This window comes from Megalopta genalis, chromosome 1 (genome assembly GCF_051020955.1).
Source record: "Megalopta genalis isolate 19385.01 chromosome 1, iyMegGena1_principal, whole genome shotgun sequence".
Lineage (NCBI taxonomy): Eukaryota > Metazoa > Arthropoda > Insecta > Hymenoptera > Halictidae > Megalopta > Megalopta genalis.
In genome coordinates, this window is record NC_135013.1 from 19,189,755 (window position 1) to 19,207,041 (window position 17,287).

General features: G+C 43.9%; 1 protein-coding gene across 1 annotated transcript in view; it reads right to left on the minus strand.

The window, feature by feature from the left end:
* Nucleotides 1-428: 428 nt before the first annotated feature.
* The window catches only part of klu (zinc finger protein klumpfuss), a 209,853-nt gene continuing 192,994 nt past the window's right edge, over nt 429-17,287 (minus strand). Inside the window, exon 3 of the transcript XR_013033684.1 lies at nt 429-1,768. The gene's annotated coding sequence lies outside the window, so the exon portion shown is untranslated. The remainder of the gene's footprint in view (nt 1,769-17,287) is intronic.

Sequence of the window (17,287 nt, forward strand, 5' to 3'; positions counted from 1 at the left end):
ACAAAAAAAAAGGAATCTATGAAGGCTAGATGGTGGCTCGACTTTTGATGACCATCTGTGGGTCATAATTCAATAAAATGTTAAATTCTGAAGAAAGTAACGGCTTTTCAGAGAAACTGGTTTGTATTGTTTGACGAACAAATGCACGACCCGAGCCTAGCACGTAGATGTGTATTGACCCTTACTGTATCTATATAACAAGAAACTGGCTGAATATTTAGCATGAGGGAGATCTGAAGGTTAATTCTGTATAAACGATGAAGACGAATTAATAATAATAATTTATATAATTATGAGTAAATTATAATTATTGATATAATTATAATAAAATAATAATAATATTACAATATAACTATAATATTAACGTTAATTAATTATGAATTATGATTCATTTATAATTTAATAATAATTTTCAATAAACGTGCACGGTTTACTGATATCTGCAGGAATATTTTTATTTGTCCATCGATTTCCTATGTCACAATTTTGCATAAAAATCCGCCCGATTATCATTATTTGACTTCACGTCGCATTTTCCGGTATAACTTAAAACGTCTTCAACAATGAAGGATTTCAATCAACCTTCTCAGCAACGTCTCGGTCACATAGGCCGCGAAACCACCCAAAGAATCATCAATTACCGTGGCTTTGCTCCGAGAGATCATCGAACACCCTTCGATCACAGTTAATCCCTGCTGTTCAGGTGGCAATCTCAGGTGTAACTACAAGGCAGGCGGTAACGGCGCGCGGGGAAAAGGCGGGGAAACAACGCTGCCTGAAATATTAATCCCGATAAAGCGTCTGGGCGCCCGGTCTACAGAAAATTGCCTCAATTTAGTCGCTGAGATAGCTATCGGTGGGTTTTTTCCAGTTTCAAGGTATTCGTATCCTGTTGCTGATTATCCGCGAGGCGCGGTGTTGCGTTGCGTAGAGGCTCGAGACAAGTCGGGTCCCGGGCCGGGCCTGATCGGGGCCCCTCGTGTTCGTTGATCGTCATGCGCGTTGCGGCATCGACGCACGTGCGTTCGTGCGGCGAGCTCGACACGGCGCCGCGGGAAAGGCGCGTGCGGATTACGAAATAACGAATTTAACGAAGCCGGATAGAAAGAACGGGAGACAGAGAGGGGGGAGAGAGAAAGAGAAAGAGAGAGAGAGAGAGATAAAGAGAAAGAGAGAGATAAAGAGAGAGAGAGAGAGAGAGAGAGAGAGAGAGAGAGAGAGAGATAGAGATAAAGAGAACAGATGTACTGGGCACGATATTGGAAACTTGGGCCGGCCGAGCGTCTTTTAATACTGTTTCCAGTCTTCTGGGCCGCCATAGTAACCGAAGACAGGTACCCGGGACACGGAACCGGGTTGGCAAGCCGTACACGCGATTACCCGCGAAATAATCGGCTGTTTTATACGTCCCGCGAACCGGTATTCCGCTGACAGATAAATCGAAACACGAGGCGGCAATGCTCGAGGAAATCGTGGATGTCCTACTGATAATGGTCGTCGAAGTATCGTGATTATCGCGTTGCTGCCCCGCGGGTACCGCTTCGATCGTAACCGGGCGGCCGTTCCCTGAATCATCTAACGGTAGCAACTCGTTCCCTGCTCCAGAATATTGGGTACGCTAACACAGTTCTCCCTCCGTAACGTCGCGTCGCCCAGAGCGGAAGACGCGGCTTGACCTCAGACAGGATATAGGATGATGCTCGTCCACTGCCGCGCGCTGTCCTTGAAAATCATCGTTTAAAGCTCAAGCTCGTCGTAATATCCGCGGCTGTAAAGAAAAACGCCAACGATAACAATTAATATATAATTAGTATACAATTAGTATACGATTAATGTACGACAATACGACAACAACAAAAAGCATGTGACACGCGATGTTCTCCCTTGCAACCACAGATACGTTTAATCAAATTCGTTATTACGGTTTTGATTTCATTAGTTAATTTTCATTTCTGTTGGAAATAATTTCCTTTGAAGCATTTGCATGAAGCATTCGCATGAAGCATTCGCATGAAGAATTATATATTATATGTATATAGTATATATATTATAGTATATATATTATATACTATATATGTATAGTATATTTTAATCATTTATTGTCATATCAGATCGATAGGTTTGCGACCTTTAAAAAACAAATGCACGGTATTACAGACAATTATTGTCAGATTCAGGAGCAGTACCTTGCATGATAACAGATTGAGATTCAATTTCTGGAGTTTGTAATGAGAATTTTTCTTCGGTCGTTGAATGGATAGCATTACAATAGTGGATGATCAAAGTCCTGTTTCGCAACCGCAATGACATTTTGGATCACGATTATTTCTGATGATTTTTCCCGATAAACCAAATCTTGGATTGTTCCTTATACAAGTGTAAAAAAATTGTTCTTTTATTCAGCTAATCGGTCCAAATTAATTAGAACCATACATACATGTATATCAATTTCTATTGTTTGAGTAGCTCTTATCAAACCCAATTACATTCGTTTGAAATAACATGCGTTGTGAGACGATGTGAAAGGAGAAACGCTCTATTAACCCTTTGCCCTACAACCACGTCTGAGAGACGTGGTCGGGCCAGATAATCGGGCCAGAAATGATTATTACGTCTGAAAGACATGGTAAAAAAGATCGCATAACTAGTTAGGTTCGTGTTAGACTAGGAGATACGTGTTTCGTGGTTTTTCATTTTTTCTCATTCAATTGTTTTATTAGTAGCTAAAAGAGGTGACGCAGCAATCAGCTTGACACGAGCTGCGATTTTTGCGATCTTTATCGCAATATATATCGTTCGAATATTAACCGGTGTCACTGTATTTGCATTCTGTAAGACGTGTGCGATTGGCACAACTTCAGACGTTACGTTTCCCGCAACCGTGAAAAGACTCGGCTTGTGACCGACCTTGTTGTTGTTTGTGGCACACTTATTGAAACTTAAATCGTAGGGCAAGCGAAGCAGTTCCTCTCGCGAATCGTTTTCACGAAGCAGAAACACGTACGAGTGAAGAGACTTCGCGAGCATCCGCCGCTATTCGAGGTTGTTTCGCAAAGGGGTGGGGAATACGTAGGCGCCAACGGTAATAGATACGCCCCGCTGGATAATTCTGTCGTATAAATACTGTGATCAGACCGCCGCGCGGTGCGGCGCTTATACGAGCTTCCGGGACAAAAATCAAAGCTTCTAAGCTAATCAATTTTCGACTAAAATGCCTTAATAATTTGTCAGAGAATATACAAAATGCTTCGATCTGCATACAAAAATTGTACGATTCCTTTAAAAAAATTCTTGTTTACATTTTATTGAATAATCAATTATCTTATGTTTCTACAAGTGAACAAAGCTGTTGACTGGCTATGGCTACGTATTTTGTTGGCAACTTATCACAACAAACTTTTAATAGCATCAAAATGTACTATCTGACGAGTATGTCGAAATAAGAATTCCAGAATATTTTGTGTGCTGTTCTTTCTAAACCTTATTTAAAGTGTACGAAAATAAATCGAACTTAACCATTTCGTTTCGTGTTAGTGATTATGTTGCATATAAGCATTTCAAAATTGCTATAGTTCAATTTAATTTAAACTTTTATAAAAATTATCTCGTAAATGTTCTTCTGTTCATAAAGCAAATTAAACAAGCTACTAGATATCAATTAGACAAGCTAGAAGATGTGAACTAACGTGCTATTTGATCCTTCTAATATTCGCTCAGCGGACTCATTTAACCTTTTGATGTGTGATAATAACGATAATAATGATGTGATAATAATGATGTGTGATAACCTGATGTGTACTGTACAGAGTTTGATACTGTATATACAGGGTGTCCCAAAAATGTCTCGCAATCCGAAAGTGGCGGGTTCCTCAGGCCATTTGAAGCAACTTTTTCCTTTACAAAAATTTTCTCCGAGGCGCCGTTAACGAGTTATTAACGAAAAACAGTGACCAATGAGAGGCGAGCTCGGCTGGCGCGAGGCGATCGAGCCAATGAGCGGAACTGGGCTTCGCGCGCTGGTTGGCTGGGCCGCCTCGCGTCAGCCGTACTCGATTCTTATTGGTCACTGTTTTTCGTTAATAACTCGTTAACGGTGCCTCGGAGAACATTTTTGTAAAGGAAGAAGTTGCTTCAAATGATCCGAGGAACCCGCCATTTCCGGATTGCGAGACATTTTTGGGACACCCCGTAGACTGTTGTAAATCGATGTGAAGACAAAAGAAGTGTGAAACAATGCATATGAAGACGATTATTTGGTTCAAACGATGAGCGAGTGAGCTACCAGAGCAAGCCACTATAGCGGCGCGTCGTTCTAAAAGATGATATCCGCGGAAGCCACTATAGTGGCGCGTCGTGCCTAAAAGGTTAAGATGGATCCGCTACTCAATTTTTTGAATATTTTATTGCTAAATACGATTATTTGGATATTTTAACACATCATGCACACAGTTTTTAACAGATATGGAGCAGTGACATATTTTAATCTTGTCCATTGACGTTCGCACTGTGCGCTGCGCGCACGGTCGTTCGATTTTACTGTCCGCGATTTCTCCTTTCTGCCCGAAGAGTACTAGTCTGATTCCCAAGTGGACTGTCCACGTGCTTGAGATTCGAGTTATCACCGCGAACATTGTCGTATCGCGAGGACAGGTAATTATCCTGTTATCGGCGACCGGGCGTTCGTATTTCTAGAAAGCGTTTAGGCGTAGCGGGCCCCGCCTGAACGGGAGAGGAGAGACCGCGAGGCTGATTGATAACCGCCTGGTGCAAATATCGCGATTATCTCGCGTAACCTGAGCACGAACGTCTGTTCGCCACGCTGGTACACGGTCTTCGCGCTGATGTCGGGATTTGTGTAGCTCGGCCCCTCTTCTTTGTTGCTCGTAAGCGAGCCAGTCGGCTGCAGTCGACGAGCCGTGGTCCCAATCGAAGCATTAGCTGTTCACGACGATTTTAGCATTGTTTTAACCCTTTTAGTGCCGGGCGAAAAAGAGGTGCTTATGCGAAGATAACCGGCCGAATTTCACGATTTTACTAGGATTCGGGAAAAGGCTGATAAAAACCAAACGAAAAGGAATATTTAGATAATTCAAAAAGCAGTGTATCAAGGACAAAATAGAGAATAAAACAGTGACGCTAATTTTTCTCTCGTAATGAAATTAGACTATTTATAACGTATTTATTTACTTATAACGCTACAAGGTGCGGGCCGATATATCGGCCTCCGGCACTAAAAGGGTTAAGATTTAAAGACTGCTTTTATATAGGTCGTTGAATTTGTCTCGACGCCAGCTATAACACAATTAAGTAAAAATACATAGTAACAATTTAAAAAATCAATGTCACTTTAATTTTTTATTGAAACAGGATTTTTTTTAACTTTTTATATCGATGGAAGAGTGAGCATTAATTAACTTTTGTTGGAAACATTTTTTCTAAGAGCTTCGGTAATGCCTGAAAAATTGCGATGACATGTGAATAATAAACGATATTGAATATATTATTTAAACAAGTGATGATATTTGAAATCTGTCTTCACTAGTGTATTCCCTATAATTGATTTCGGATCAACAATGGAATACCAATAATATTACAAAAGAATTATATGACAGTCTTAGGATCAACTTAAGGCTTTTCACAATTGCGGCCGCAGAGCCGCTTTAAGCAATAATAATTTTCATTTGTGGACATTTGTGGAAGTGATATTGGTAAAATTATACAGATAAATGTATGTAGAAAATATTCCACTTTAAAAGAAAGCGGGACAAAATATATTCATTGTAAATTATTTAAAACGCCGTCTATTCTCCATGATCGATACAATATTAATTATTATTTTTATATAATTTTATATTATATTATATTATATTTTATTTATATTATTTATATTATTATTATTATTATTTTATTATTATATTTTATATAATATTATTTTAATATTATTATTATTTTTAAATAAATCATTAAAAAAGAATTGGTAAATATTGCTAAATACGCTCTCCAAGGTATCAACAAGAAGATGAGCCATTTTCACGGTAAAAAATGGTACTTACGAAATGTTCACATTTAAACGCCTTTTCTAAGTATATACAATGTTTAAAAAACACCACCACCATTTCATCGTTTTCAAGAATGATGAACATTTGAAAAGTGAAATGTATTTGATAAAAGTCGACATGAGAACAATGATATTTTTTGCAAATGAACAGTTAATTCTTCGATTTGGACCATTGCGAGCCGGGCCGGGATGAATCGAGACGCGCAACTGGCCCGAGCGTGTTCCCCGTTTCATGCAAGCGGGTAAATATCGAGGCGATGAGTCGCAGTAAATTTCCATTTCGTAATTACGCTGCTCCGACCCGGCGTACGCGAGGCGAAAGATCGAGCATCGAGCGATACGCTAATTTGATCGGTCTATTCAGCGGGAACGGTTCGTTAAGGATCGCCACGTTCCTTTTTCCGCGCGCAAGCCCGTTTTTACCGGACGCCACTTTGTCGGCCCGCCGAGCCTCCGTTTCTTCCCCTTTACGTTTATTATGCAGAAGCGGTCCCCGACGCGATCCAATTTTTTCGCGCGCCCTCCGCGATCCGATCCGATCCGATCCGATCCGATCCGATCCCGTCCGATGATCTCGGTTCGGCCGGCTGCCCGTTCCGGTTATGCGCGCCCCTTGCTCGCTCCTCGCGTTTTCATCATTTTACGCTCAGCTCCCGACGATCGCGATCCCTCCGCAAGCAATCGCGGTTTTTGCCCCTTGCTTCTGGAACATTGTGGTTTCCGCGCGGCCCGATATTTCGCCAATTCTAATACCTCCGCGTCGCCATTTTTCCCGGATCTCTATTCTTCTTGCCCTTTTTCCCTCCCCCCCTCCTCCTTTGCCGATGTAGCATCGTGGCGGTTTTTGCCCCATCTCGACAGGGGGGGATTGTTCATGGCCGCAGAAGATATTTGCGTAAAACCGTGAACGCGGATCTCCGCAATCGTCGCGATAATAAAGTCCCGGAACGCTCAGGAATTGGGTTTACCTATCGGATCGAATTGCTCGCTTCCTTCCTCGTGTAATTACGCGTACCCTCGCCCGGATGATGTATAATTCAACGACAAAAGGGTATCACTGCGCTTCCAGGCGAGACCAAGCGGTCTCGGGGAAAGATGGCAGATCTCCTTATATTAATTGGCGCAATTAACGCCGTGATGTATTTCTTGGCGAAAAATTCCCGACGTTCAAACTGTGTTTCAACTTCGCCGAAATACATCTGACGGTCTCTACCCGGGCCTCTTCTTTCGCATCCTTCTTCGATCATTCTTCTCGGATATCTGCGTTTACGTCAATTAATGGCCGAAAGTGTGGAAGTATTCTCGTAATGAATTTTGTGCGATTTTCTTTGCCGCATTTTTTGACGGGAGGGAAAGTATCTATCGGGTGGGCGACGAACTGCAGATCTTGAAAACTGTTTCTTGTTATTTAAGCTTTTAGGCACGACGCGCCACTATAGTGGCTTTCGCGGATGTCATCTCTCTGGACGACGCGCCACTATAGTGGCTTGCTCTAGTAGTTCACTCGCTCATCGTTTGAACCAAATAATCGTCTTCATATGCATTGTTTCACACTTCTTTTGTCTTCGCATCGATTCACAACAGTCAACGGGGTGTCCCAAAAATGTCTCGCAATCCGGAAATGGCAAGTTCCTAGGATCATTTGAAGCAACTTCTTCCTTTACAAAAATGTTCTCCGAGGCACCGTTAACGAGTTATCAACGAAAAACAGTGACCAATAAGAATCGAGTACGGCTGACGCGAGGCGGCCCAGCCAACCAGCGCGCGAAGCCCAGTTCCGCTCATTGGCTCGATCGCCTCGCGTCAGCTGAGCTCGCCTCTCATTGGTCACTGTTTTTCGTTAATAACTCGTTAACGGCGCCTCGGAGAAAATGTTTGTAAAGGAAAAAGTTGCTTCAAATGGCCTGAGGAACCCGCCACTTTCGAATTGCGAGACATTTTTAGGACACCCTGTATATACAGACAGAATATACAGTATCAGACTCTGTACAGTACATATCAGACTCTGCCGTCCAGAGAAATAGCCTCGCGCAGAATTCGGCCGTACCTAAAAGGTTAAAAATATCCTTTTATTGTAAGTGAAATATAAGTGTCGTTGATATTCGTTCAGGTTGTTTGCATACCATACAAATGCATCGAAAACCGCGGTCTACAAGAAAACTTTCATAATGAAAGATTGTCATTGATATTGAACCTATGATCCTAAGGTTAAATTTCCTAAATCAAGCGTAAGTATATCATAATAAAAATGGCGAATAGTTTAAACGAATTCAATCTTCTTATCCTAGTAAAGCACCCGTAGAGTTCGGTAGGTTTAGCGTTGAACTCATTGCAGACGAACGTACAATGAATCTACGCCTACGACGCGCATCTAAAACTCCGTACAGTAAATTCTCCCTAATTTTCTTTCAGCTTGTAAACAAAAATGGACAATTTGAGAAGAGAAGATGTGATCATTCGAGCCTTGCACCTCGTTTTTGTAATTGTTGACAATCGGCAACTATAAAAATGATGAAGGAGAATTAGGGAGAATTTACTGTATTATTGCTGGACACAAATGAGCCGTTTATTTTGAAAGTGGCATAAGTCACATTGTTTTTAAGTCGGTCACATTGTTTTTAAGTCGATATATTAGGGGGACCGGAAAGTTATGTCGTTTGTTTACATTAAATTCAAACACATAAATATGCGCAGAAACGACATTACTTTCCGGTCCCCCTAATATTTAAGGGTTTGCGTTTGAACACGTTTAAAAATATGGATGCTAACTTTCGATAAGATTTACTTGTATTCGTTATCTCAGGATACCGATATTTTTCTCAGTATAAATAATATCGTATAAACATTAAAAAAAACACCGCTTTTCATTACGGTAAAGCGACTTATGCCACTTTCAAAATAAACGGCTGAAATACGGAAAGGAAGAAAGGCCTCTCCGTTGTGTGTTTAGCATTTGAAACGACCGCAGAGCCCTCCGGGCTAATGATTCTATTCCCACAGGAAGCTCTCTAAAAACGCAGCGGCCCTATCACTCCTCTCAATTCCGATCGCTAAACAAGCGAACGAAAAAATCCGACATCAGCTTTTTCTGCATCCCATTATACTCGTTCTCTTCAATCTTGTTTCGCTATAGCGATTACCGGGCGGTGCTGGTCAGCGTGTATACATCGATCTTCTTGCCTTGTTCCGTAGCTGGCTCGATCAACGAGAGATCCGCGTCGATCGAACGAAATCAAACAGCGGATGTAATTCAAGCTGGATACGCGCCGATAAAGAGCATACAGCCGAAGGTTGCGGAGGGCGTTAATAAACCGTGTCGTTAATAAACAACAGGAATCCATTATAGGAAACACTTTCGAGCACAATGTAGTTAATGGCCATAACGATGCAACGATGCCGAGCAAGCGGGCGAGCACACGCGTGCCCCATGATCGTGCGCGCGGCCGTGTCGTAACGCGAGCACCGTGCAAGGGCATGTATGGTAGTTTGTGCACCTTATGCTCAGTCTCGGCTCGCTATCTACACAGCATCGTGCCGTGCCACATACCGGGTGACTTTTTTTTCCCTTACCTTTTCTCTCTCTCTCTCTCTCTCTCTCTCTCGCACCCGAGATGCCGGCCGCCGATAGCCAGCCTCTAATTGCTTCTGCTCTCCGACGCGCGTTCCCATCCAGTTTCATTTAGATTAATTGCGGACCGTTTACACCGGGGGCCTCTAAACATTTATTCCGTGACGCCGTAAAAATACCAGCGCCCGGGACCAAAACCGCGGACGCAGCAGAAAACTCTTGGTTTCGATTGTTTCGTTCGACAAACCGTAGCGAACACGAATCCCTACCCCCAACGCCCATCCCAATTCCCAGGTCTTCGTTTAGTGGACGCGAGTTCGCCTCCCCGTGACTCCCCTTGGGCGCGAGCGAATGGAAGGAAACCGAAATTCGCTGGCGGCTAAAGAACTCGCCCATTGCAAACGACCTCAACGGCACATGCGGATTTTCCCTCGGCCCTTTCCCTTGAACGTGGGGCCGCAGGGGGTAGACGGAAACCTTAGAGATGTGTATGCCCGAAAGGGCGAGGAAACGTATCCGCGTCACCTTCGTGGTGGCCGGATTCGCGCTAAATGCAGCGAACACGACGGGAAGACGGCGGTGTATCGCGAGGACAACGAGTTGGAAGAGGGAGACGGGGTACACCCGTTAGACGGAGCTCTCAATTCTTACGGTACGCGGGTTAGGTGTATCTACCTGTTCAAGGCCCCTCCCAGTTCACCTGTAGTGAAAAAGGGTCAATAGCACACGGAGGCCGAGCACCGCGAAAGTCTGGACCGGGATGCTGCTCCGAAAGCTCAGGCCTGGACACAAACGAAGCCGGACAATACTTACGCCGTGCGCGATCAACGCGGCGGTTCGTGCCGGGAGAAATAATTAAAACAAAACGAAAAGCCGGCCGGTCGGAGAAAAAAATGGAAAGGCAGAAATCCAATCGGGAAATGGCCCCGTCGCTTTTATTCCTCCTCTTCCCCCCCTCCTCATCCTCCTCCTCCTTCTTCTTCTTCTTCTCTTCGTTTCTTCCTCGCCGCACAACGGACGACGACGACGCTTCTATCCGCGCGAGAGCGCGCGCGCGCGCGGCTGTACCCGACAGCGACAAGGTACTCGTGATTTTCGTCGGACAGGTGGGGGAAGCGGCTCGAAAGTCTGTCGAGATGACATCGGCCGATAATCCAACGTGTACTGTGGGAAACGGTGAAATCCGAAAATAATGATATTCATGGATTGCGTAACGGGACGACATTGTAGAAAAAAATGAAACCTTCTGTTTACGCCGGCCACGCGGATTACCATAAACATCGAATTATCTACGTTTCGATTTCGGGACTGCCCTTTGAGATGCCGCGACACGGTCCTTCTTAACTAGCTTTTTTTTCTCTTTGGGAAACTTGGCCGACCCGTGGGCCCCGGCATTCGGACAACTATAGATAATAGTTCTCGCTCCTTCTGGAAATTTATCTAACGAGCTCAAGTTCGACCGTACCCGCGGCCTGCTCGTTGGGTAAGAGCAACCGGCCACGCTGTGCAGGTCCGGGAAATGTAAGAAGTTGCTCTCGAACGTTCGCGCGAATATGATCTTAATAAATTCCGAGACTCGTTAGAATCAATCATATTAATTCGACTGTGTCGAATTTTTCACAATCGCGTGCCCGATGTCCGCGCGGTTCGGTCGTTATCGGATAAATGATTTCCAACGGATTACTTTCGCTGCGCCGAAACGACGATATATAACGGCGATTTTATGCATTAACAGCGTACACGCGCGCGGCAACAAATCAAAACGTAATATCGTCTCGGAAAACCGCACCGAACCGCGAATTAATTCAATTAGCGCGAACGAGTCCGTAATGCAACGGAAAATGCGTTCGAACGGATGCCGTTTCCATATCGCGTGAAATTTGTTAGCATACCGGGATCGTTCGGTGGGAAGAGACACGCTTTCATTGATTTCGATTTCAATCGAACACACTCCGCAAAGAACGTCGAATCGATCGCCGACACTTTCTTCGTGTCCGCGGGGAGTTAAGAAAGCCGGCGCGCCGCGAAGAATCAATAATCGCCGCGTCTACGAAACTATCGTGGCTTGTCAAGCTTTTCTTCCAGCACGACGATTAAACGGAATATCCTGCGTAATTACATAGCCTCCGATTGATGGATACGGTAATTGATTATCGTCTTCGCTAATTGATGTTCCCGGCAGATTTTGCCGTCAACTATCGAGCCAACAGCGGAAACGTGAATTACGCGTTCGAATGGTACACACAAGGCGAATCGTACGGTACCGACGGGTCCTTATTGCCCGATTACTTTTGACGAACGGCTTCATCACCGGTGATCCTTTTATCTCCGCGGGACAATCAGTCGGGGCTGACGTAACGAGAGGTCGTTAAAGTTTCGTCTCGCGTGACCGCGATACGTCCCGCGAGCTAACGGGTCCTCGCGCGCATAATGAGCGGGCCTCGGCGAGAGTATAACGAACCTTGACCGGATAAATAAGGGCCGCGGCAGTTGTCAGATTCGCCACGCTGCAAAGTGGTCCCAAATCCCGGAGACCCGGTCGGGACCCACTAAAAATGAATTTTCTGGTTGGTTCGTTTTAACCGTTTATTAGGATACTTTGTGGCTATGGTAGGACCTGGTAAGAAATTATCAAATTTTTATGTCGGGGTATCGATTACGGTGTACACATCAGTTAACGTTTTAATTGGCGCGTCAATAATCCTAAAAATTTCATCAAATCAAATTATTTTCATTTAATCGAATTGATATTTAAAAGTTGAATTGCGTGATATCCGTTTGCGACGGTCTTACGTTACGCAAATCTGAATCAAATTTGCAAAACATAATAGATTAGCGTAAAAAGTAGTTTTGAAATATGAGTTAAACAGACGAAAATGAATAAAAGTGGGATTTATTCGGTGTAAAGCCTACAAATTCTTTTCGAAAATATGTTATTCGATTCTGTGAGATGGATACTGTTGCTGGAAGCAAGTAGAATGTTTTTTGGTATTGGCGTTGTAAAAATCGTTAACCATGAAACGTGTAAGTTAGTAACAAACCGAGGTACAGTGTGTTACACATGAATTGTAAAGATATAGAAAAAAGTTATACATTTTTATCTTGCAATATTGACGAATTGGCTAATATAGCCATATTGTATAATACAATGTAATCAATGGGTAATAGTTTCACCCATGTTTCTTTCGAATATTATGATAATAATATTCAAAAGTGTCTCAGAGAAGAGTTATACGAGTTTTGCAGAGTTTTCTAAGGCAGACGTATAAACAACATATGAATGTTACATTTCTGTTTAAATAATTTGTATACCTCTTTCAAAATCGTCACATTGTCTTTTACAATCATAAATTCAATTTTTGTGGAAATCAAATAAATTCTACAAGTACAGTAATTTCTCCCGAAAATGTTAAATTTGAGGTCATTTGGAGTAACTTTCACCTTAGCGAAAATGCAATTCGCGGCTTTGTTTACGAGTTATTAACGAAAAACACTGACCAATGAGAGAGGAGCACGGCTGGCGGTAAGCGGCCAAGCCAACGCGCGGTCGAAGCCTAGTTCCGCTCATAGGCACGGCCGCTTAACGCCAGCCGAGCTCGCTTCTCATTGGCCAGCGTTTTTCGTTAATAACTCGTAAACAAAGCCGCGGATTGCATTTTCGCAAAGGAAAAAGTTACTTCAAATAACCTCAGGAATCACCCCTTTCCGGGTGTTAACATAATTATGGAACAACCTGTATAATGTTTCCTGAAATTTTCAGTCCAGCACTCGTAATCATCGATCATGCGAACCTCCGACCATAAACATCCAATCAAGTCCGGGTCGTTTTTATGTTTTGGCTACGTTTTCGGAAACGTGCCCCAAGAGGACAATGGTGCGGACGGGGAGCTTTGAACAAGAATGAATAAAAATATTTTCCTGATAAAAGTAATACAGGTATCAATAACTTTAATCATTAGAGAAATAAGCAATATATTCTGACCTTTCGCGCTGTATTGGGTTGGCAACTAAGTAATTGCCGATTTGTTCAATGAAATAAAAAATTTCTTTTTACTTGGAACGAAGTTTAATCTGTAATGTACTTTCCATTTTGTTCGATGTCCTTTTGCCATCTCTCCGACAACTTGAAAATTCCATGCTCGTAGAAAGTCTGATCCTTTTCGGCCAAAAACTGAGTTAAGTGAGATTTTACAGCGTCGTCGTCGTTGAAAGTTTTACCACGAAGGGAGTTGTCCAGGGATCGAAATAAGTGGTAATCCGATGGCGCGAGATCAGGGCTATATGGTGGGTGAAACATCAATTCCCAACCAATATCCATCAATTTTTGCCGAGTGGACAAAGACGTGTGCGGCCTAGCATTGTCCTGCTGGAAAATGACACCTTTACGATCGACCAATTCTGGTCGCTTTTCCTTGACCGCTGCATTCAGTTTGTCCGGTTGCTAACATTCGCGGATAATAAAAAATAACATAATAATAATAATAATAATAATAATTTTATAATATAACATTTACGGATATCATAAAAATGGAAGTGAGAGACATCTATAACTGAAATCGGCGATTACTTAGTTGCCAACCCAATATATATCAAATGTATATATCACATACATACATATCTTCAACCTAGAAGAATTATACTCTTTCTCGATTTTTATTCCCTTTTTGCACGCAGAATTGAACATGTACTTATGACACACTTGAATTTTTAACAGTTTATTGAATACACGTCGGTAAGGTGAAAATTGTGTAAAATTAGAGTATAAGTTCATCTGTAACTGAAATCGGCAATTACTTAGTTGCCAACCCAATATACAATCGAGTTATATGGTTGTCAATTCTGGAATAATACGCACAACGACAACTGATGCCGTCGCTATTTCGAGATTCATTCGCAACGGGTTAATAACGGGTTAAGAACATCCGAAATAATTCGGCAATTACGCGTTAGCGACGCCCGCCAGCCTCCGCGTTACGTGCCTGGTAAACGTCGTCCGTGATACAATCGATCCTGGCAAAAACTATAATCGCGTCGACACATTCTGGGTCGACGCGAATCGGGTCGGCCCCGCGCGGGCAACGCCGGAGACCGCGATCATTCTTCTTACGCAGGTCCCCGGCTGGAATGTCGTTCAGAATGTAAGCGGTTTATTAATTACAATTGCCAACGTCGATTACCTTCTAATTACGTTAGACACGGTCTTAATGCTGACGCTAACTTCACCGCCTGGACACGCGCATGCTTAATCGCGGTGACGAGATGCAAAATGGATTTGTCGTAACTACCGGTGTGTCTCTTCAGGTCGTACCAATGAGCTGTTAATTGACCGCGCGTTAGTCCTATCGGAATTATCTTTTCGCGGTTGTATGCGCCGGTTACGTAACATTAACATAATTATATGTTTCCAGAACGTCGAGTGAAAATGTAGGTTGGCCGCGGTAATTAGCAATGTTCTGACCATTCGCGGGTACCGTAAATTACTTTTATTATGTCGATAACGTCTCATACTTCGCATTCTGCCAGCAATCATGAACATTCAACGGGATTCGAACCTTTCATTGAATCACTTACGAAACGAAGCCCGAAGGGTTGTTTGTCGCAGTAGTCATTATTTCTGGCAGCGTGCAAATTGCAACTGAACTTGGTGCACTTAACACGTTAATTTAAATGGTTCCCTTTTTAGCGTGACGATAATGAAATATTCAGCCAGCCGAGCTCGCCTCTCATTGGTCACTGTTTTTCGTTAATAACTCGTTAACGGTGCCTCGGAGAAAATTTTTGTAAAGGAAAAAGTTGCTTCAAATGGCCCGAGGAACCCGCCACTTTCGGATTGCGAGACATTTTTGGGACACCATGTATATACAGTATCAGACTCTGTACTGTACACATCGGACTCTGCCGTCCAGAGAAATAGCCTCGCGCAGAATTCAGCCGTACCTAAAAGGTTAAAGCCAATAAGGTGCCCGAGAAGCAGCCAAATATTTTATGAAACCGGAAGTTACATCGTTCGACATACAGGATTGAATTACCGAAGATAATTACGTTCTCGAAAACCGGCGTTTCGCAGCAGTCATACGCGAAGTGACGTGCGCGGACACAAAGGAAAGGACAACGGAGAGCCCGATGACTTCCCATCTCCGTGTCTCCCATTGCCACCCCCGTGTTTCCCGCGAGCCACCTGAAACTCCTCCGTAGGAATCTCTCGGCCCGCGTGCGCGCGTCATAAAGATCCGACGATTCCGGAGAAGTACACCTACGTACCTTCCTCTTAACGACCGTTTCGCATACTCGTCGGCGGGCCAGCCTAACCGAACCGCGCGGCTCGCCGGTGGTTCGCGGGAGAGCCTAATAACAAGCCGAGACGAGCGCACGGAAAGACTAAGGAGAGACGTTAAGCCATGCTCGCCGGATTGTAAAGGCCGTCGTTTAGGGTTTATGGAGGGAAACATAACGGAATCCCGCTGGAACGTGGCCCCGAGTGCCGAAAGTAACGCGCGAGCGCCACGCGGAACGGCGTGTATCCTCTAACGGCACCGTTCGCAACAACCGAGCAGGCCTAGTCGGTCCCGGCGGTCCCCGAACGCGCTGTGGACCCACTTCCCCCCGTCGCGAGACGGAAACAGGAGAAAAAGGGCAGCAGGAAGAAGAAGAAAACCGCGACGAGCAAAAAGAGGAACGGGATCGATCGATTCACCCTCGTCGATACTAATTCGACTCCCCGTTAACAGGCCTGACGTTAACACGGTTCACTTGATCAGGACAACCGGGGCCCTCCACGCCTTTTTTCCCCCCGGCGAGCCGTCCCTGCTCCTTTTTTTCCTCCTCGTCGTTCTCCTCGTCGTCCTCCTCGTCATCCAGAGACGCGGCGAGATGCTATCGATGCCGGTATCGCCTGCCACGCTCGCCGCGAGTCCTTGAACCAGTGGAGGAAGAGAAGGTGGAAGGATGGAGGAGGTGCGTGCTGCACGCAGCGAGAAAACCAGCGTTAATAACGAACGCACGATCCATCTTGATTTCTTCGGCTCCTTTCACTTTCGACAGTGTTCGATTCTGCCCGCGGACGAACACGCCGAAACCGACAGACCAGTCGGATGAGAGCGACCGAGACGCTGAGGACTGGATGCTCAAGGTGGGTCAGCCGAAGTTATCGTACTGATCTACGTCATTATTATTATCCGCGGAGGAAGGGGATGCAAGTTGTTTCAGATAGGGTCGGAAGGTGCTTCGAACGAAATCTCCTTCGCGCAGATGGTTCGGAGATCCGAGGGAAAACTTCTGCTTTCGCAGGTCTAACGAAAGATTAGGTATTTGGATCGAATATCTTGAATATAGTGCAATGTGACTCTGTGCATTACTTAAATGTTAAATACGTAATCCGTGACTATGTGAAGAAATGTACGATTTACCTATGCATTTGTATCGAAAATAGAGCAGACAAAATGTTGAACGTTGGATTTCGTCATATTTAAACGTCGCGTTTATGATATTACAGTGATTTCTTCCTAATTTGCGCACAAAAATGGACACTTTGGGAAGACGAGATTTGATTATTCGAGCCTTGCATCTATCGAAAATAAAGCACACAAAATGGTAAACGTTAGATTTCGTCATATTTAAACGTCGCGTTTATGATATTACAGTGATTTCTTCCTAATTCGCGC